The sequence below is a fragment of the Nicotiana sylvestris genome, chromosome 6, assembly GCF_000393655.2.
Source record: "Nicotiana sylvestris chromosome 6, ASM39365v2, whole genome shotgun sequence".
In the NCBI taxonomy this organism is placed as follows: Eukaryota; Viridiplantae; Streptophyta; class Magnoliopsida; order Solanales; family Solanaceae; genus Nicotiana; species Nicotiana sylvestris.
The window spans coordinates 152,795,609-152,817,620 of NC_091062.1; positions in this window are offsets into that span (position 1 = coordinate 152,795,609).

Here is a 22,012-nt window from a genome sequence, read left to right on the forward strand (position 1 = left end):
CTTCACACCTCACTTCACAACTTGAGCCAATGCTCTATAAGGTTCAATTGCCAATTATACTTGCACAATTCATTTTACAACTTGAGCCAACGCTCTTCGATATTCAAATACCAATATTACTTCCACAAGCCTTGCTCAATAATAGAAATCATCACAAAAGGCATGAACAATACAAACGGGGTCACATTAATCATAGTATAAGACTCACGGGCATGATTGAAATCAACGTATAGATACTCGTCACCATGCCTATACGTCATACTCAACAAATAACACCTAGCAAATAGGACACAACTCCTAATCCCTCAAGCTAAGGTTAGACAAAACATTTACCTCAATGCCATGAACACAATTCAAGCCTCAATTATCGTTTTACCTCTTGATTCCACCACCAACTCGCTCGTATCTAGCCACAAGTTACTTAATTACATCAATAAACGCTAAATGAATCAACCCCAATGTATGAAAATGCATTTTCCCAAGTTTTACCCAAAAAGTCAAAAATCGCCCCCGGGTTCACATGGTCAAAACCCGAGGTTCGAACCAAAACCCGACTACCCATTCCCCCACGAACCCAAATATATAATTTGTTTTGAAATCAGACCTCAAATCGAGGTCCAAATCCCCAATTTTTTGAAAAACCTAGGTTCTACCCAAAACACCCAATTTCCCCCATGAAAATCATTGGTTTTGAGTTGAAATCATGTTAAAAGAAGTTAATGATTGAAGGAAACTAGTTAAAATTGACTTACAATCGATTTGGAAGAAGAGTTGTTCTTGAAAAATCGCCCAAGGGTGTTTTTGTTTTGAAAGCGTGTGAAAAATGGTTGATTTTCGGCTAAGTATAAAAATTGCAGGTTGCAGGTATGGGAATTGCGAACAGGGTTCCGAGATTTCATCATTTTTTGGTCATTCAAGCACGGATTTGGGCGATTCCAGATGGGTTTTTTCACAATTTCGACTTGGGTAAGTGTTCTATCTGCGGAAGTGATTACATTTCATGAATCTACATCAATATTCATAGTTTAATTCGGATTTAAATGGAAGAAATTGGAATTTTTGCAAAACTTTTCAAAAATGAAAAATTAAGATTTGGAGGTCGAGTTGTTGTCGGAATTTGATAATTTTCATATGGTTGAACTCGTATCAGAATGGGTTGTCGGATTTTATGAGTTTCGCGGATTCCAAGAGGTGGGGCCCACAGGCAAATTTTGAGTGCTATTTCGGATTTTTAATGGAAAATACAGAATTTCATAGGGAATTAATTCCTATAAATGGTATTGATTGAATCGAATTTTTTATGGCCAGATTCGAGGCATTCGGAGGCCGATTTGAGAGGCAAAGGCATTGTGGAGTAGGACTTTGCTCGGATTAAGGTAAGTAACGGTTATAAATCTGGTCTTGAGGGTATGAAACCCCTGACAATGTGTAGAGAAAAGAGATTAGACTATTCATTGCACTAGTAGCGTCTACGAGCCTCCCGCTTCGGTACCATCTCCTTTTTTACCAGCCGAGCTGCCCTGTCAACCCTTTGCGGCGCTTGCTTCCTAGCTAGAACTCACACAACGTAAACATAAATGAGAACTAAGCATAATGTGACTGCCTAGTGCATAGAGCAATAGTAAGCTACTTACACTTGACACCTATCGTAATGATAAACGGCTCATCTCACCGTGACCTTCTCTTGAATTCTCAAAAAAACTTCTATCGCTCCATTCCCGCAGGGGCAGAGAACCTGTCGCTGTCTCGGCCTGGTTGAATTGGGGGAAGTTGTAGGTATTATTGCAGGTTAATCGATTGGAGAACCAGGTACTCAATTAACATTAAGAACTTTTCATATTCGTATGACTATTTTGGAGGTGACGCACATGCTAGGTGATGGGCGTGTGGGCATGCACTATAAGGATTGTAACTTGGTCCATCCCGTGAGACTATGGAATCAATTGGCCTACTGTTTAATACATGTTCCCTCTGTTTCATAGAAACTGACTGTACTTCATGTTAGAAATCATGTTTAGGCCTTATGTGATCACTGTTGAGACCTGAGAGGTCGTGTACTTGCTGAATTAGCTGCTAAATTACTGTTTCTACTCAGTCATAGCTTTTCTTGCTTATTATGCCTTTGTCTCTTACTATTTATTGTTGATACATGATATTACTTTTGTTTGGGCTGTTTATATGATTTCTGAGAGTCCGAGAGACTAGAGAGATTAATGAGTGAGTAAGGCCGAGGGCCTAGTTGTGAGGTTATTGATGCTATAACACGTGAGTTGTCTGTGCAGTACGTGAGTTGCCCGTGCGGATCCAGATATTGATACTATAGCACGTGAGTTGTCCGTGTGAATCTAGATATTATATTATAGCACGTGATTTGTCTGTGCAACACGTGAGTTGTCCGTGCATATTATAGTGCTTGGGCTGAAGGAGCCCCTCCGGAGTCTGTACCTATTGAGTATGATTATTGAGGGCTGAGAGTCGAGTGATTGAGGTGTTGAAATGAGCTGAGTGACTGTTGCCTTGAGGGGCCATATTTGTTTTCAGTTAATTGCTACACTTAGTTGCTATTTGTCCCTATCGTACATATTTCTAGAATATTTGATATCTGGTTTATTTGAGTATGCACCGATGATACTTAAACTATTAAATTGAAGGTATGACTACTCTTATTTGAAAGTTAGTGAGATAACTGTATTTGCATAGCTCTTCACTACTCTCAGTTCCTTATTTATTTCTGTTACTTACTGAGTTGGTATACTTACGTTACCCCCTGTACCTCGTGTGCAGATCCAGACACTTCTCGTCACGATAGTTGCTAATTGAGGAGCCAGACTCAGGAGACTATTGAGGTAGTTGCATGGCGTTCGCTGACCTTGACTCTCCTTTCCTTTCATGTTGTATTGTTCTATATTTTCAGACAGTGTTTGATCAGTCGGATGTTGTTATCATTTAGATGCTCAAGCACTCAGTGACACCGGGTTTTGGGGATTGATTGTATAATAATTTTGGAGTTGTATTCTATTTTTAAAAGGTTTTCTTTAATATTACTTGCTTCCGTCTTTATTTAAAAGTTCTACTGTGTTGAAAAGTTGAGTTGAGGCTTGCCTAGTACCACGATAGGCGCCATCACGGCAGGTGAGATTTTGGGTCGTGACACTAACCTCGGTGAAGTAGTGACGAGGCTAGGACCAGACTACCAAATAAACATGTGCAGTTAAATCATATACAACGGAAATAGAAACAGATAATTACAACTAAAGTTGGACCGGGAAAACATGTTGCGGGGAATAACATATAACAACAGTACAATAGTATGGAAATATAAGGAATGCAATAAATCAAGTACCAGCAAAGATAAGGAAATAAGAAGAATAGGTACACATGTAATACTGTTACAGACGTGCAACCCGATCCCATTTCATATGATACCGTCTCCCATTTCACATATTATCGTTGCAGGCGTTCTATCCGCTCCCATTTCATATGTTACCGTTGCAGGCGTGCAACCCGCTCCTATTTGATATATTACCATTGTAGGAGTGCAACCCGCTCCCATTTCATTTATCAACACCAATCACAAAAGAATCCCGGCAAGGGAACAATAATATTACAGCAATATCCCGGCAAGGAAACAATAATATCAAAACAAACATCCAGGCAAGGGAACAATAATATGACAATAACACCCCGACAAGGGAACAATAATGATAATAACATCTAGGCAAGGGAACAATAATGATAATCCTCATATGAAGTACAATAAATCAAAACGGAATCATTACCATTTTAAGACAAGACTCACGGGCATGCTTGACACCGACGTATAGATACTCGTCACCATGCCTATATGTCGTACTCCACAGTTAACACGTAGCAAATAAGACATGACTCCTAATCCCTCAAGCTAAAGTTAGACCAAACACTTACCTCGAACTTCCACGGCCAACTCATGCCTCAAATACCGCTTTTCCTTTTGAATTTGGCTCCAAATCAATTGTATATAGACATCAACTTAATAACATCAATAAACGCTAAACAATCCAATTCCAATGTTTAATATAGATTTCCTATCATTCTTCCCAAAAAGTGAAAAATTGACCCCGAGCCTGCTGAGTCAAAACACAAGGTTCGGACCAAAACCCGATCACCCATTCATCCACGAGCCCGAATATGTAATTAGTTCCAAAATCCGACCCCAAAATGAGGTATAAATCCCAATCATACAAAAAGCCCTAACTCTACCCAAATCCCTAATTTTCTACCCTTAAGAACATGATTTAGGCATAGAAATCTAATGGGTGTTAATGAAAATTGAAGAAAATGAGTCTAAGATTACATACCTATGAATTTGTGGTGAAGTTCCCTTTCAAAAATCGCCCAATTTGGAGTTTGGAAGAAGACGTTATGAGTTTTGGGTTAAATCCCGTATGTGTTCCGTTACTGTTTAAATGACTAGGCAAAAAGATGTTATGCAATCGTGAACAAGCCTATGCGATCACATAGGTTTGACTCTCCTGATCTACGCGTTCGCGAGATAGGGGCCGTGTTCGCATAGGGTTAAAACTAGCCCCCGACCTATCTCCTATTCTATGCGTCTGCGTCAGCACAAGTGCGTTCGCGTAGAGTGAACTCCTAAGGCTCCGCGTTCGCACCTGGTTCTATGCGATCGCATAGTGCAAACCTGCCCCCTTCCCATTTGTGCATTGCGTTTGCGAGGGCTACCACGCGATCGCATAGAGTTAAAAACTCAGACACCAGCAACAGCAGAAATACCAGATTTCTAAGTCCAACAATACTCCGACGCCTATCCGAAACCCACCCGTGCCTTCGAGGCTCCAAACCAAACATGTACACTACCTCAAAAATATCCTACGGACTTACTCGTGCCATCAAATCGCCAAAATAACATCAACAACTATGAATTTAGCATCAAAATCATGAAATCACTTAAGAACTTCAATTTTTTCTAATTTTCTCAAATATGGTCCGATTCACGTCATTTCAAGTCCGTTTCTTACGAAATTTCACGGACTCGACTTAAACCACATATTAGACCTGTACTCGACTCCAGAATACGGGCCCGATACCATCAAATTTAAACACATCATTTCCAAAACTCATAAATAATTTCAGAAAATAATTTTCTTTAAAAATTCATTTCTCGGGCTTGGGACCTCGGAATTCGATTCCGGGCATACGCCCAAGTCCCATATTTTCCTCCGGAACCTCCGGGACCGTCAAATCACGGGTCCGGATCAGTTTACCTAAAATATTGACCGAAAAGAACTTAAATTCATTTTAAAGTCAAAATTCATCATTTTTCAAAGATTTCCACATAATGGCTTTCCGGCTATGCGCGCGGGCTGCACATTCAAATCGAGGTGATGCTGAAAGAGGCTTTCAAGGCCTCGGAACACAGAATTTATTTTTAAAACGAGTGATGACCTTTTGAGTCATCACAAAAGTATAATAACTTACAAATAGCTTCATGGAGAGTATCCTGTTGAGTGTAAAACCAACAGTAATGCACCATTAGATTAAATCATTATAATCTAATTATAATGTAATTACATAGGATAATATTTTCTTATTATCAATTGTCGTTACATTACATATTGTAATTACATTACAATATTTTCACAATAAATTACTTAAAGATGGTATCATATGACAGATATTTTATCTAATATCTAACTTAGATACTAGATATTACATTATCGAGATATTTAATATTTGAAAAAGGTATTGTGTACCAGAAGTTATTTATATATGCCACATTGATATAATAATGATTTGGTATGGTCATGTCAAATATTGTCATTACAAAGATAAGGAATTATTTGACTTATAGTGCATACTATAAGTAGTGTATGTCATATTTTCTTTGTAAGAGAAATTAAATCCTTATGAATATTTGTAATTTGGATTTAGGGCCTGATAATTCAATTGTAATGTAATATTATAATATAGTAATGATATTACAACATTACTATAATTTATCTAAAGCCTTACGTCATGGTTTGATATATCCTATCACTGGATTTAGGTCGAAAACAATATAATAACATGATAGGATATACTCTATCATGACTAAAACTTCTATTGTTGACATTGATCTCTTTTGAAAGTGCAACGTATAGTTTTTGTAAGAAAACATAACATAGTCCAACATTAGAGATCACCTTAACATGCGTTTATTTATTATTATTGCAAAATAAATACATAGTAAAAATTATAAAGTATAAAAGATATTCTTCATTTTGTGGTGACGTCGTTGTCAAAATATTTACGTATAGGCCACCCTCTGAAGATGATACCTAGAGTAAAGTTTAGTATTGTTGCCAAAAATTTTGATTGATGAATTTATGTGTCTCAATTTGTACTTGATTGCGTTTAATCGAATTCTCATGTGTTACTTCAAATTTCTTACTCAATTTCCTTTTCTTTCTTTCAATTCAATTCTCAATACCAAAATCTCCTTCTTTAATTAAGATAGGAATTTCAATTTTAAACCCTATCCTAAATGAATGGTATATTGTTATATTAATATAACTTACGAAATATTGTTATATTAATTGAAAAATATTTTTCAATTAATACCATATTTATGAATTTATAATAAGAAACTAAAGAATTGAATGTATTTATCACAATACCATAAGGATCAAGTATCCTTATGGTATTATTATTTATGCACTATAATATTGTCCACAAATATGGTATTTATGGTATTATATCACAATACCATAAGGATCAAGTATCCTTATGGTACTATTATTTTCAATTCTTGTTATTAATAAGAATTGAAAATATGGTAATAACTTATATTCAACAATTTATTTATGAATTACAAGTATATTTCTTTGATAGGTTTAACAACTTATATTTGTTATTGTTATATTAATATAACTTATAATTCTAATTGGATATATATTTGGTTTTTTGAAAATTTTAATGATGAATTAATACAATTCTTCAGACATGATTTTTATGAAGACATAAGCAAGAAAAATAAGATAATTGCTTTTGTTCCTTGGTTTATGTCTAAGCATGTCTATAATTATATTTCGGTTTTAGAAAGATATTATACGTTCACTAGTAGAAAAATAACCAAATCAATTTTTCCACCCCAACAATCTTTTCAAATAGGAGAAAAGGATAAAATAGTATATTTTATTATTTTTGAAAATGATGTAGCTACTATTACAGCTAAGAATTTGAATACTATGCTCACACAAAATAATTATACTAATATGTATGTTAGTATTCTAGGTGAGCAAATTATTACAATACAAGAAAAGTTGGACGAGCTTATAGCTGAAGTCCAAAAAATCCAACAAAAGGATACTAAAGGTAAAGAGCAGATTGCTACTGTGACAACCCGGCCGATCGTCTTAAGAATTTACGCCCCGATCCTCTATTAACTGCTTTCCCTGAGTTTATTTATGCTATTTTGATTTGCCGGGATGTTCGGTTTGAGCTTCAGAGAGTTTTGGGACACTTAGTCCCTAAATGAAAGCTTAAGTGTTGGAAAGTTGGCCGTAGTCGGAACAGTGTGAAGACGGCCTCAGAATGGAAATATGATGATTCTGTTAGCTCTGTTGGGTGATTTCGGGCTTAGGGGCGTGTTCGGATTGTGTTTTGGAGGTCCGTAGCAAATTTAGGCTTGAAATGCCGAAAGTGGAATTTTTGAAGTTTCCGGTCCGATAGTGAAATTTTGATCCGAGGGTTGGAATGAAATTCTGGAAGTTGGAGTAGCTCCGTAGTGTTGAATATGACGTGTATGCAAAATTTCAGGTCATTTGGACGAGGTTTGATAGACTTTTTGATCAGAAGCGTGTTTTTAGAGTTTTTGGAATTCATAGGCTTGAATCCGATGAAAAATAGGTGTTATGATGTTGTTTTGAGCGTTCCGTAGGTTTGAACAAGTTTGAATGATGTTTTAGGATTGGTTGGCAGGTTTGGTTGAGGTCCCGGGGGCCTCGGGTGTGTTTCGGATGCTCAACGGACCACTTTTGGACTTGGAAAGACAACAGATTTTCTGTTGTTGTGTTGCAGAGAAAACATTCATCGCGTTCGCGAGAGGGTCTCACGTTCGCGTATAGCATCTAGGTGAAGCAGCTGAAATGTTCTTTGTGTTCGCGATGATGTCCCGCATTCGTGAAGGTAAGGACCTGTTGGTCTTCGCCTTCGCGACATGGTCCTCGCGTTCACATAGAGTCTACCTGTGTAAGCTACGCATTCGTGTGTGGACCCCGTCATCCTGATAGAGGAATTTGGCCAGCAGGACTTCTGTGCATCGCGTTCACGATAATAGCCTCGTGTTCGCGAAGAAGAACGCGCTTGGCCAGATATAAGATTTCAAATCGAGGGTTTTAGCCATTTTTATCAAAACTAAAGCTTGGGAGCTCGGATTTGAGCGAGATTTTGAGGGATTTTTAGAGATATTGATTGGGTAATGATTCTTTACTCATTTTTTCTTGTAACCCATTAATCTAAACATGAATTCATCCTTTAATTTCGGAATTTGTATGAAAATTGGGAAAAAGTTCTTAGACCAAGAAATTGAGTTTTGATTGGGGATTTGATATTGAATTGGGATAATTTTGATATGGTTAGACTCGTGTGAGTGTGAGGATTCTAAAAATATAAATTTTACCCGATTCCAAGACGTGGGCTCGAGGGGCATTTTGGTCATTTTACCTAATTTCACGTATTAGCTTAGAATTTCTTTGTAGAATCAGTTACTTGAAGTGCTATTTATATTATGAAATTGAATTGAATAGATTTGGGCCATTTGGAGTCGAGTACTCATGGCAAGAGCGTGGTTCCGGATTGATTATTGAGCCGGTTCGAGGTAAGTGGCTTGTCTAACCTTGTGTGCGGGGACATTCCCCTTAGGATTGGTATTGTGATAATTGAAATACCTTGTACGTGAGGTGACGAGTGTATACTTGTGCTAATTATTGAAAATTCGATTTTCATTAAGTAACTTTAATTGTGTTTTCCCTTTCTATTTATTTTATTTGCACCTTTAAACCTACTGTTAGTTAGAGAAGCATGTCTAATTTACTTAATTTCTTTACTTGCTTTAACTGCCTTATTTGTATTTTGTGAAGCCTGCTAGGTTAGAGTTGTCCGTGTACCTTGTTATGAAGATGAGTTTATTTGAGTATTCCTTGTGGCATTGTTGTGTGTTTTACTTTGGGACTACGGGACGATATCCTGGGAGATCCCTTGTATGCATTTACGATTTGGCTGAAGTACGGGATACCGAGAGATCTCCAGCATCTATATTGAGGATACCAAGAGATCCTCGGAATACCAAGAGATCCCTATCATACGTTAAGGATACCAAGAGATCCTCGGGATACCAAGAGATCTCTCGCATATATTGAGTATACCAAGAGATCCTCGGGATACCAAGAGATCCCTAGCATACATTGAGGATACCAAAAGATCCTTAGGATACCAAGAGATCCATAGCATACATTGAGGATACGAAGAGATACTGGGGATACCAAGAGATCCCTAGAATACATTGAGGATATCGAGAGATCCTCAATATACCAAGAGATCCCTAGCATATATTTAGGATACCGAGAGATCCTCGGGATACCAAAAGATCCCTAGCATGCATTGAAGATACCGAGAGATACCTGGTATATATTAAGGGTACTAAGAGATCCTCGAGATACTGAGAGATCCCTGGTTATGTCCTTGTGAATGTTTCTGCCTCTATTTTCAGTTATTGAATTCCGTGTTTTCCTGTATTAAATTCTTATCGTTAGTTTTCAACTGTACTGCTTATCTTATACTGTCATGTATTATATTTTTTATTTTATCTCAGTAGGTCCCTGACCTTCGTTGTCACTACCCAACTGAGGTTAGGCTTGGCACTTAGTGAGTACCGCTGTGGTGTACTCATGCCCCTTTTTGCGCATTTTTTTCATGTGCAAATCAAGGTACTGCTACTCAAGCCTTCCATCCTTGAGGCAGGAGACCGCTCTAGAGACTTCGAGGTACATCTACCGCGTCTACAGACCGAGAAGTTCCTCTCTATTATAGTTGTTAAACATTGCCCTTCTTTATTTTTCTTTCTTGTTAGAAATTCTGGAGTTAGACTGTTAGATATTCCAAAGGCTTATGTTTCCATGAGTTTTCGGGTTGTTAGATATTAAGTGTAGGAGGATGTGACGACCTGGCCGGTCGTCTTAAGAATTTATGCCCCGATCCCCTATTAACTTCTTTTCCCGAGTTTATTTTTGCTATCCTGAAGGAAAATTCCTTCTACCAGAATGCAGAACCTAGGTCGTGAACGCGAAGCATTGGGGGGTCTTCCCTTCGCGAATGCGAGCCAGGTATCGTGAACGCGAAGGCTTATAGCCTGGGCAGGGGAGGGGTACTATACCCTATGCGAACACGACCTCCTAGACGTGAACGCGAAGGCTCGAGGATTTACTTCTCCCAAACGCGAGCCCACTTATGCGAACGAGAAGGTCTCTCATGCCTGACTCATCGCGAACGCGAAGACCATTTTCGCCCAGTTATTTTGAGTTTCAAAAACAGAACATATTTACGGGATTTCCACAATTTTTCATAAACTTCATCTTCTCCACACCTCTTGGGCGATATTTGAAGAACTTCTTCACCATAACCTCCTAGGTAAGTAATCTTTGACTTGTTTTCTTCCATTTTTATCAACACCCACTAGATTTCTAGGCCTAAAACATGTGATTAGGGGTAGAAAATTAGGGATTTGGGTAGAGTTAGGGCTTTTTGATTATTTGAGAATTTGACCTCGTTTTGGGGTCGAATTTGAAAACAAATTGTATATTCGGGCTCGTGGGTGAATGGGTGATCGGGTTTTGGCCCGAACCTCGTATTTTAACCAAGTGGGACCGGGGTCAAATTAAGCATTGGAATTGGATTGTTTAGCATTTATTGATGTTATGAAGTCGATTATGCATAGATACAATTGATTTGGAGCCGAATTCGAAAGGAAAGGCGGTGTTTGACGCTTGAGTTGGCCGTGGAAGTTCGAGGTAAGTGTTTGGTATAACCTTAGCTTGAGGTATTAGGAGTTGTGTCCTATTTTCTATTTGCTTCTTGTTGAGTACGACGTATAGGCATGGTGACGGGTATTTATACATTGGTGTCGAGCATGACCGTGAGTCTTAAATTGAGTTTGTTGTGTTCTTAAATGATATTATGGATGCTTTAATTGATAATTCTCGATATTGATCAAGGATTTAGTTGGATTTCGTGGGAATTTACTTATGATTAAGTATTGATGTTAGCTGAGATGATTAGAAGTTGTGTTGAGATTGGTTATAGTTGTTTCTCCCTTGGCAGGACGTATTTATTTTTACTATTGAATCCCTTACCGGGATAGTGTAGTTTGTTGTAGATCCCTTGCCTGGACTCTTGGTGTGGTTGTTGCTAAACAATATTAAATATATGGATTGGGTTGCACGTCGCAACAATATTAAATATATGGATGAGGTTGCACGCCACAACAATATTAAATATATGGATCGATTTGCATGCCGCAATAATACTAAATATATAGTCGGGTTGCACGGCGCAACAATGTTATATCGGATCGGGTTGCATGCCGCAACAATGTTATATTGGATCGAGTTGCACGCTGCAACAATGTTAAATTAGATCAGGTTGCACGTCGTAATAGTGTTACATGATAGGGATCGAGTTGCGCGCCGCAACAATGTTGTTATTGTTTGTTATTGTTTTGTTTTAGAGTTTGAGTTGTTCTCTCATATTTCTCTTTAGTTTCTGCTGGACTTGATATTTTCCCTGTAGCATGTACCCCCTCCCATTTAAATTGTTTATTCCCGTTTGTTTTTCCGTTGTGTATATATATAACTACACAGGTTTATCTGGAGTTTGGTCATAGCCTCGTCACTACCTCACCGGGGTTAGGCTAGGCACTTACCAGCACATGGGGTCGGTTGTGCTGATGCTACACTCTGCACTCTGTGCAGATATCGGAGCAGCATTGGGACAGTAGCACTTGGGGAGCCAACCTTTAGTCCATCCAGATATCCCTAGGTAGTCCTGCAGGCGTCCGTAAGCTCGGCGTTCTCTTATATCCATTTATATGTTCTGTTTTCGCTTGTATCGAAGATAGACTGTATTTTCTTTTCCATACATTTGTATGTAGTACTCATAGATAGTCCGTAAATATTGTGACACCAGATTCTGGGTAGAGGAGTATATTGGCACTGTAGTACTGATTTTGATCATTTTTAGCTGTTTAAGTCTTCCGCTTATTCTGTTATCGTAAATCTTTAAATTGTTGATTACCTGTTGATTTCAAGTTTTTAAAAGGATTAAAATGAAAGAGTTAGAATTTCTATATTTCGTGGCTTGCCTAGCTTCTACGAGTAGGTGCCATTACGACCCCCGAGGGTGGTAAATCTGGGTCGTGACAAGTTAGTATCAGAGCTCTAGGTTACATATGTCTCACAATTCATGGACAAGCTTAGTAGAGTCTGAGGGATCGGTACAGAGACGTCTGTATTTATCCTCCAGAGGCTACAGAGTTAGGAAAAACTTCACATTTTTTCTTTCTGTTGTGCGGTTTGGTTTCTCAATGATAATTGAATTTTTATTCTGTTCTTTCGCAAATGGTGAGAACACGCGCTTCCTCATCCATCGCTCAGCAGCCTGAGCCCCCAACAGTAGTTCCCACGAGGGACAGAGAGCGAAGGAGAGGCCGTGCTAGAGGTCGAGGTAGGGGCAGAGCTCAGCCTGAGTAGCAGCACAAGTGGCGGAGCCTCAGGTTGACTTTCATGATGAGGTTCCGGCCCTAGCAGTTCCGGTGGGCCTAGCTAAGGTCCCCGAGGGGTTTATTGCCACCCCAGTTCTTCAGGATGCTCTGGTCCATCTAGTAGGCCTTATGGAGATGTCACCCGGGCAGGCTTGCTTCCTATAGCACCAGCCATCTCTCAAGCTGGAGGAGGAGCCAAGACTTCTGCTACTCGCACTCTGGAGTAGGTAGCTCCCCAGATTCAGACTCTAGCGGTTCAGCCAGTTAGAGCAGTTCAGCTGGGTATGATAGCTCAGATCGGTGATGGAGCAGCTATGTCTGCCGATGCTTTGTGGAGGTTGGATAGGTTCACCAAGCTCTTCACTACTACTTTCAGCAGTGCATCTACTGAGGATCCCCAAGATTATTTAGACAGCAGTCACAAGGTTCTCAGGAACATGGGGATAGTTGATACCAATGGGGTAAATTTTGCCACTTTTTGCTTGTCTAGATCCGCCAAGACTTGGTAGAGAGATTATTGCTTGGCTAGACCAGTCGGATCTCCAGCCTTGACTTGGGAGCAGTTTGCACATCTATTTTTGGAGAAGGTTCTCCCCATCACTCAGAGAGAGGCTTATCGGAGGCAGTTTGAGCGTCTCCAACAGGGTTCCGTGACTGTTACCCAGTATGAGACCAGATTCATTGACTTGGCTCTTCATGCTCTTGTCATACTTCCTACCGAAAGAGAAAGAGGGTGGGGAGGTTTATTGATGGTCTTATTCGGCCGATTCGTCTTCAGATGGCTAGGGAAGCTGGGAGTGAGATCACTTTCCAGGAAAAGCCAATGTGGCCAGGAGAGTGGAGATGGTTCTGTCGTAGGGAGGTGGTCATGGGTCAGATAAGAGGCCCCGTCATTCAGACAGATTCAGTGGTGCCTCATCTGAAGGCAGGGATACTTATGGTAGAGGCCATCCTCCTAGGCCCTTTCAGTCAGCACTTCAGGTTTCTCACGTGCTTCAGGTGGCCGTGGTTCTCACATGCAGTATTCTGATCAGCATCCCTACAGTGCACCACCAGCTCCTATCAGTGCACTGCCTCTCCAAAGTTTTCAGGGTGGTTATTCAGGTTGCTAGGGTCAGTCTTAGTTTCCTTAGCCGCAGCACCCCGGTGGATGGTATGAGTGTGGTGAGTATGGTCATATCAGAAGGGCTTGTCCGAGATTGGTAGGTACTCAGTCGCAGCAGCAGGGTTCCCATACTATGGTTCACGCACCAGGTGTTCCACAGACCGTCCAACCAGCTAATGGTGGGGGTGGAGGTGCTAGAGGTAGAGGTAGAGGTGCTAGAGGTGGAGCCTCGACTGCTAGAGGTGAAGGCCAGCCAGCTGCAGGTCGTCCCATAGAAGTAGTCTAGGTGGTGGGGCCCAACCCCGATGTTATGCTCTTCCAGCCAGGCCCGAGGCTGAGGCTTCAGATGCGGTTATCATAGGTACTATTCTAGTTTGTGATAGAGATGCTTCAGTGTTATTTGATCCAGGGTCTACATACTCGTACGTGTCATCTTATTTTGCACCGTATCTGGTCATGTCTAGTGATTCATTGAGTGTTCGTGTTTATATGTCTACACTGGTGGGTGATTCTATTGTGGTAAATTGAGTCCATTGCTCTTGTATAGTTGTGATTGGGGGTCTTGAGACTCGAGTAGATTTGTTGCTCCTGGACATGGTCGACTTCGATGTAATATTGGGGATGGACTGATTATCACCTTACCACGCTATCTTGGACTTTCATGCCAAGACTGTGACCTTAGATTTACCGGGTTTGCTTCGTTTAGAGTGGAGAGGGACTCCTGGTCATTCTAACCGTAGTATTATCTCTTATGTGAAGGCTCGATGTATGGTCGAGAAGGGGTGTTTGGCCTATTTGGTGTATGTTCGTGATTCTAGTGATGAAGTTCCTTCCATTGATTCTGTGCCCGTTGTTCTTGAGTTTCCTGAGGTATTCCCTTCAAACCTGCCGGGTATGCCACCCGACAGGGATATTGACTTTTGCATTGATTTGGCTCCGGGCACTCAGCCCATTCTATCCCGCTGTATCGTATGGCCCGCTTGAGTTGAAAGAGTTGAAGGAGCAGTTGCAAGACTCGCTTGAGAAGGATTTCATTAGACCTAGTGTTTCGCTTTGGGGTGCGGCAGTATTGTTTGTTAAGAAGAAGGATGGGTCGATGGGAATGTGTATTGATTACCGGTAGTTGAACAAGGTTACAATCAAGAATAAATATCCATTGCCGAGGATTGATGATTTGTTTGATAAGCTTCAGGGTGACAATGTATTTTCAAAGATTAACTTAAGATCGGGCTACTATCAGTTGAGGATTAGGGCATCCGATATCCCTAAGATAACTTTCTGCACTCGGTACGGGCATTATGAGTTATTAGTTATGTCATTTGGGTTGACAAATACCCCAGCAGCTTTTATGGACTTGATGAACCGAGTGTTCAGGCCTTATTTGGACTCGTTCGTGATACTCTTCATTGATGATATTTTGATTTATTCCCGCAGCCGGGAGGAGCACGAGCAACATCTGAGAGTAGTTCTTCAGACTCTGAGGGATAGTTAGTTATATTCTAAGTTCTCTAAGTGTGAGTTATGGTTGAGTTCAGTTGCATTACTAGGTCATGTTGTATCAGCAGAGGGTATTCAGGTTAATCCGAGGAAGATTGAGGCAGTCAAGAACTAGCCTAGACCAGCATCAGCTACAGAGATTTGGAGTTTCTTGGGATTGGCAGGCTACTATCGTCGGTTCGTGGAAGGGTTCTCATCTTTCACAGCCCCGATGACCAGGTTGACCCAGAAGGGTGCCCAGTTCAGATGGTCTGACGAGTGTGAGGCGAGCTTTCAGAAGCTCAAGACAGCCCTGACTACGACACCGGTCTTGGTTTTGCCCACAGGTTCAAGGCCTTATACAGCTTATTGCGATACATCTCGTATTGGGCTTGGTGTAGTGTTGATGCAGGATAGCAAGGTCATTGCATATGCTTTGCGGCAGTTGAAGATTCATGAGAAGAACTATCCGGTTCATGATTTGGAGTTGGCAGCCATTGTTCACGCATTGCAGATTTCGAGGCATTATCTTTATGACATGTCATGTGAGGTGTTCATGGATCATAAGAGTCTTCAGTATTTGTTCAAGCAAAAGGAGTTGTATTTGAGTCAGAAGAGGTGGTTGGAGTTGTTGAAAGACTATGATATCACTATCTTGTATCATCCGGGAAAGGCCAATGTGGTGGTCGATGCTTTGAGTAGGAAGTTATCCAGTACATGCAGTCTTGCTTACATTTCGGTCAATGAGAGACCGCTTGCGTTGGATGTTCAGGCCTTGGCCACTCAGTTCGTGAGTTTGGATGTTTCTGAGCCTAGTCATGTGTTAGCTTGCATAGTCGCTCGTTCTTCTTTATTGGAGCGTATCCGTGATCGGCAATATGATGATCCCCATTTGTGTGTCCTTAGTTTCACGGTGCAGCGCGGAGGTGCCAAGCAGGTTACCTAAGATGATGATGGAGTTTTGAGATTGTAGGTCGAGTTTGTGTGCCAAATGTGGATGGGCTTCGGCAGTTGATTTTAGAGGAGGCCCATAGCTCTCGGTACTCTATTCATCCGGGCACCGCAAAGATGTATCAGGATTTGCGGCAGCATTATTGGTGGCGGAGAATGAAGAAGGATATCGTGGCATAAGTGGCTCGATGTTTGAATTGTCAGCATGTTAAGTAAGAGCATCAGAGGCCTGGTGGCTTATTTCAGAGGACTTAGCTTCACGAGTGGAAGTGGGAGTGGGTCACTATGGATTTCGTTGTTGGACTCCCATAGACTCAGAGGAAGTTCGATGCAGTATGAGTCATTGTTTATAGGCTGACCAAGTCAGCGCATTTCATTCCTGTGGCAGTCTCATATTCTTCTGAGAGGTTAGCTGAGATCTATATTCGGGAGATTGTTCGCCGTCATGGTATGCCAGTGTCTATCATTTCTGACTGAGGTACACAGTTTACCTCACGTTTCTGGAGATCAATTCAGCGAGAGTTGGGCACTCGGGTTGAGTTGAGCACATCCTTTCATCCTCAGACGGACGGCTAGTCCGAGTGGACTATTCAGGTTTTGGAGGATATGCTTCGAGATTGTGTCATTGACTTTGGAGGCTCGTGGGATCAGTTTTTGCCTTTAGCAGAGTTTGCCTACAATAACAGCTACCAGTCGAGTATCCAGATGGCTCCTTATAAGGCTTTATATGGTAGGCAGTGTCGGTCTCCGGGTGGATGGTTTGAATTGGGAGAGGCTTGGTTGTTGGGTACGGATCAGGTTCAGGAGGCCTTGGACAAGGTCAGGATTATTCAGGATAGGCTTCGTAAAGCTCAATCCAGGCAAAAGAGTTATGTCGACTGCAAGGTTCAAGATTTGGATTTTATGGTTGGTCAGCGGGTATTGCTTCGAGTGTCGCTTATGAAGGGTGTGATGAGATTTGGGAAGAAAGGCAAGCTTAGCCCTAGGTTCATTGGCCCGTTTGAGATTCTTTATCGAGTGAGAGAGGTGGCTTATAAACTTGCATCGCCGCCGAGCCTATCAGCCGTGCATCCAATGTTTCATGTGTCCATGCTTCGAAATTATCACGACGATCCATCCCACGTGTTAGATTTCAGCACTGTCCAATTAGACAAGGACTTGTCTTATGAGGAGAAGCCGGTAGCTATTCTAGACCGGCAGGTTCGTCAGTTGAGATCAAAGAGTTTTCCTTCTGTTCGTGTTCAGTGGAGAGGTCAGCCTCCTGAGGCATCGACCTTGGAGTCCGAGTACGATATGCGGAGCCGTTATCCCCATATTTTTCCTGACTAAGGTACTTCCTTCTTCTGTCCGTTCGAGGATGAACGTTTATTTTAGAGATGGAGAATGTGATGACCCAAAAGTCCATCACTTGCTTTTAAATTGAATTTTATGTTCTGAGGCCTCGAAAACCTCATTTAGCGTCACCTTGATTTGCATGCACAGTCTGGGCGCGTAGCCGGAAAGCCTAAATGTGAAAATCTGTAAAACAAATGATAAGTTTTGACTTTAAAATAAATTAATTTGACTTCGGTCAACGTTTTGGGTAAACAGACCCGGACCCGTAATTTGACGGTCCCGGAGGGTCCGTAGGAAATTATGGGACTTGGGCGTATGCCCGGAATCGAATTCTGAATTCCCAAGCCCGAGAAATAAATTTTTAAAGAAAATTGTTTTCTGAAATTGATTAAAGGATTTTAAAATTAATTTTGATTAGAACATGTTGGTATCAGGCCCGTATTTTGGTTCCGGCCCGGTACAGGTCTTATATGTGGTTTAAGATAACTCTATGATGTTTGGTAAGAAACGAAATCCGTTTGACGTGATTCGGACCGTAAATGCAAAGTTTCATGCTTTAAGAAGTTTTGATGTATTTCATTTATTTTGAGGTTTTATTCGTTGTTACTGAGGTTATTTTGGCGATTTGATCGCACAGACAAGTTCGTATGATATTATTGAGTTAGTACGTATGTTTGGTTTTGAGCCCCGAGGGCTTGGGTATGTTTCAGAACTCAAAAGTTGCAGGTTTTTCCAGTTTCTAGTGTGATGATACTTTCTTCTTCGTGTTCGCGAGGTATTCATTGTTATTTAGGTTATTTTGGCGATTTGATCGCACGGATAAGTTCGTATGATATAATTGAGTTAATACGTATGTTTGGTTTTGAGCCCCGAGAGCTCAGGTGTGCTTCGGATGGGTTTCAGAAGGTTTTTAGAACTCAAAAGTTGCAGGTTTATCCAGTTTATGGTGTGATGATACTTTCTTCTTCGCGTTCGCGGGAGGAACCTCGCAAACGCGATGTGTTATTTGTGTTGAAGGAAAATTCCTTCTACGCGAACGCGTAACCCAGGTCGCGAACGCGAAACATTGGGGGGTCTTCCCTTCGCGAACGCGAGCCTGGTATCGGGAACGCGAAGGCTTATAGTCTGGGCAGGGGGAGGGGTACTATACCCTACGCAGACGCGACCACCTGGACGCAAACACGAAGGCTCGAGGAGTTATTTCTCCGAGAACGCGAGACCACTTACGCGAACGTGAAGGTCTCTTAAGCCTGACTCATCGCGAACGTGATGAGCCTGTCGTGAACGCGAAGACCATTTTCTCCCAGTTATTTTAAGTTTCAAAAACAGAACACATTATAGGATTTCCACAATTTTTCATAAACTTCATCTTCTCCACACCACTTGGGTAAGTAATCTTTCCATAACCTATTGGGTAAGTAATCTTTGACTTGTTTTCTTCCATTTTTATCAACACCCACTAGATTTCTAGGCCTAAAACATGTGATTAAGGGTAGAAAATTAGGGATTTGAGTAGAGTTAGGGATTTTTGATTATTTGGGAATTTGACCTCGTTTTGGGGTGGGATCTGAAAACAAATTATATATTTGGGCTCATGGGTGAATGGGTGATCGTGTTTTGATCCGAACCTCATGTTTTGACCAAGTGGGCCCGGGGTCAATTTTTGACTTTTTGGAAAGAATGATTAGAAAGCTATAATTAAGCATTGGAATTAGATTGTTTAGCATTTATTGATGTTATGAAGTCAATTATGTATAGATACAATTTATTTGGAGTCAAATTCGAAAGGAAAGGCGGTGTTTGAGGCTTGAGTTGGCCGTGAAAGTTCGAGGTAAGTGTTCGGTCTAACCTTAGCTTGAGGGATTAGGAGTTGTGACCTATTTGCTATTTGCTTCTTGTCGAGTACGACGTATAGGCATGGTGACGAGTATCTATATGTTGGTGTCGAGCATGACCGTAAGTCTTAAATTGGAGTCTGGTGTGTTCTTAAATGATATTATGGATGCTTTAATTGATAATTCTCGATATTGATCAAGAATTTAGTTGGATTTCATGGGAATTTACATATGATTGAGTATTGGTGTTAGCTGAGATGATTAGAGGTTGGGTTGAGATTGGTTATAGCTGTTTCTCCCTTGCCGGGATGTATTTATTTTTACTGTTGAATCCCTTACCTGGATAGTGTAGTTTGTTGTTGATCCCTTGCCGGGACTCTTGGTGTGGTTGTTGCTAAAACAATATTAAATATATGGATCGGGTTATAGGCCAAAACAATATTAAATATATGGATCGTGTTGCACGCCGCAACAATATTAAATATATGGATCGGGTTGCACGCCGCAACAATACTAAATATATGTATCGGGTTGCACGCCGCAACAATGTTATATTGGCTCTGGTTGCACGCTGCAAAAATGTTAAATTGGATCAGGTTGCATGCTGCAAAAATGATACAAATGGATCAGGTTACACGCCGCAACAGTGTTACATGATAGGGATCGGGTTGCGCGCCGCAACAATGTTATTATTGTTTTGTTTTAGATTTTGAGTTGTTCTCTCTTATATTTCTCTTTAGTTTCTGCTGGATTTGATATTTTCCCCGTAGCATGTACCCCCTCCCATTTAAATTATTTATTCCCATTTATTTTTCTGCTGTATACATATGTATATAACTGCACAGGTTTATCTGGAGTCTGGTCCTAGCCTCGTCACTACCTCGTCGGGGTTAGACCAGGCACTTACCAGCGCATGGGGTCGGTTGTGCTGATGCTACACTCTGCACTCTGTGCAGATATCAGAGCAGCATTGGGACAGTAGCACTTGGGGAGCCAGCTTCAGTCCCTCCAGAGATCCCTAGGTAGTCCTGCAGGCGTACGCAGGCCCGACGTTCTCTTCTATCCATTTATATGTTCTGTTTTCACTTGTTTCTAAGATAGACTGTATTTCCTTTTTCAGACATTTGTATGTAGTACTCATAGACAGTCCGTAAATATTGTATCACCAGATTCTGGGTAGAGGAGTATATTGGCACTGTAGTACTGATTTTGATCATTTTTAGCTGTTTAAGTCTTCCGCTTATTATATTATCGTAAATTTTTAAATTGTTGATTACCTGTTGATTCAAGTTGTTAAAAGGATTAAAATAAAAGAGTTAGAATTACTATATTTCGTGGCTTGCCTAGCTTCTACGAGTAGGCGCCATCACGACTCCCGAGGGTGGGAAATTTGGGTCGTGATAAGGACTTTTGTGCATCGCGTTCACGATAAAAGCCTCGCGTTCGCGAAGAAGAACGCGCCTGGGTAGATATAAGATTTCAAATCGAGGGTTTTAGCCATTTTTATCAAAACTTAAGCTTGGGAGCTCGGATTTGAGCAAGATTTTGAGGGATTTTTAGAGATATCGATTGGGTAACGATTATTAACTCATTTTTGCTTGTAACACATTAATCTAAATATGAATTCATCCTTTAATTTCGAAATTTGTATGAAAATTGGGAAAAAGTTCTTAGACCAAGGAATTGAGTTTTGATTGGAGATTTGACATTCAATTGGGATACTTTTGATATGGTTAGACTCGTGAGAGTGTGAGGATTCTGAAAATATAAATTTTACCCGATTCTGAGATGTGGGCCTGAGGGGCATTTTGGTCATTTACCTAATTTTGCATATTAGCTTAGAATTTCTGTGTAGAATCATTTACTTGAAGTGTTATTTACATTATAAAATTGAATTGAATAGATTTGGGCCATTTGGAGTCGAGTAATCGTGGCAAGAGCGTGGTTTCGGATAGATTATTGAGCCGGTTCAAGGTAAGTGGCTTGTTTAACCTTGTGTGGGGGGGGGGGACTTTCCCCTTAGGAATGGTATTGTAATAATTGAAATGCCTTATATGTGAGGTGACGAGTGCGTACTTGTGTTAATTGTTGAAAATCAAGTTTTCATTAAGTAACTTTAATTGTGTTTTCCCTTTCTATTTATTTTATTTGCACCTTTAAACCTGCTACTAGTTAGAGAAGCATGTCTAATTGACTTAATTGCTTTATTTGCTTTAACTACCTTATTTGTATGTTGTGAAGCATGCTAAGTTAGAATTTTCTGTGTACCTTATTATGAAGATGACTTTATTTAAGTATTCATTGTGCCATTGTTGTATGTTTTACTTTGGGACTATGGGACGGTATCCTGGGAGATCCTATGTACGCATTTACAATTTGGGTTGAAGTGCGGGATACCGAGAGATCCCCAACACGTATATAGAGGATACCAAGAGATCCTCGGAATACCAATAGATCCCTATCATGCATTGAGGATAACAAGAGATCCCTAGCATATATTGAGGATACCGAGAGATCCTC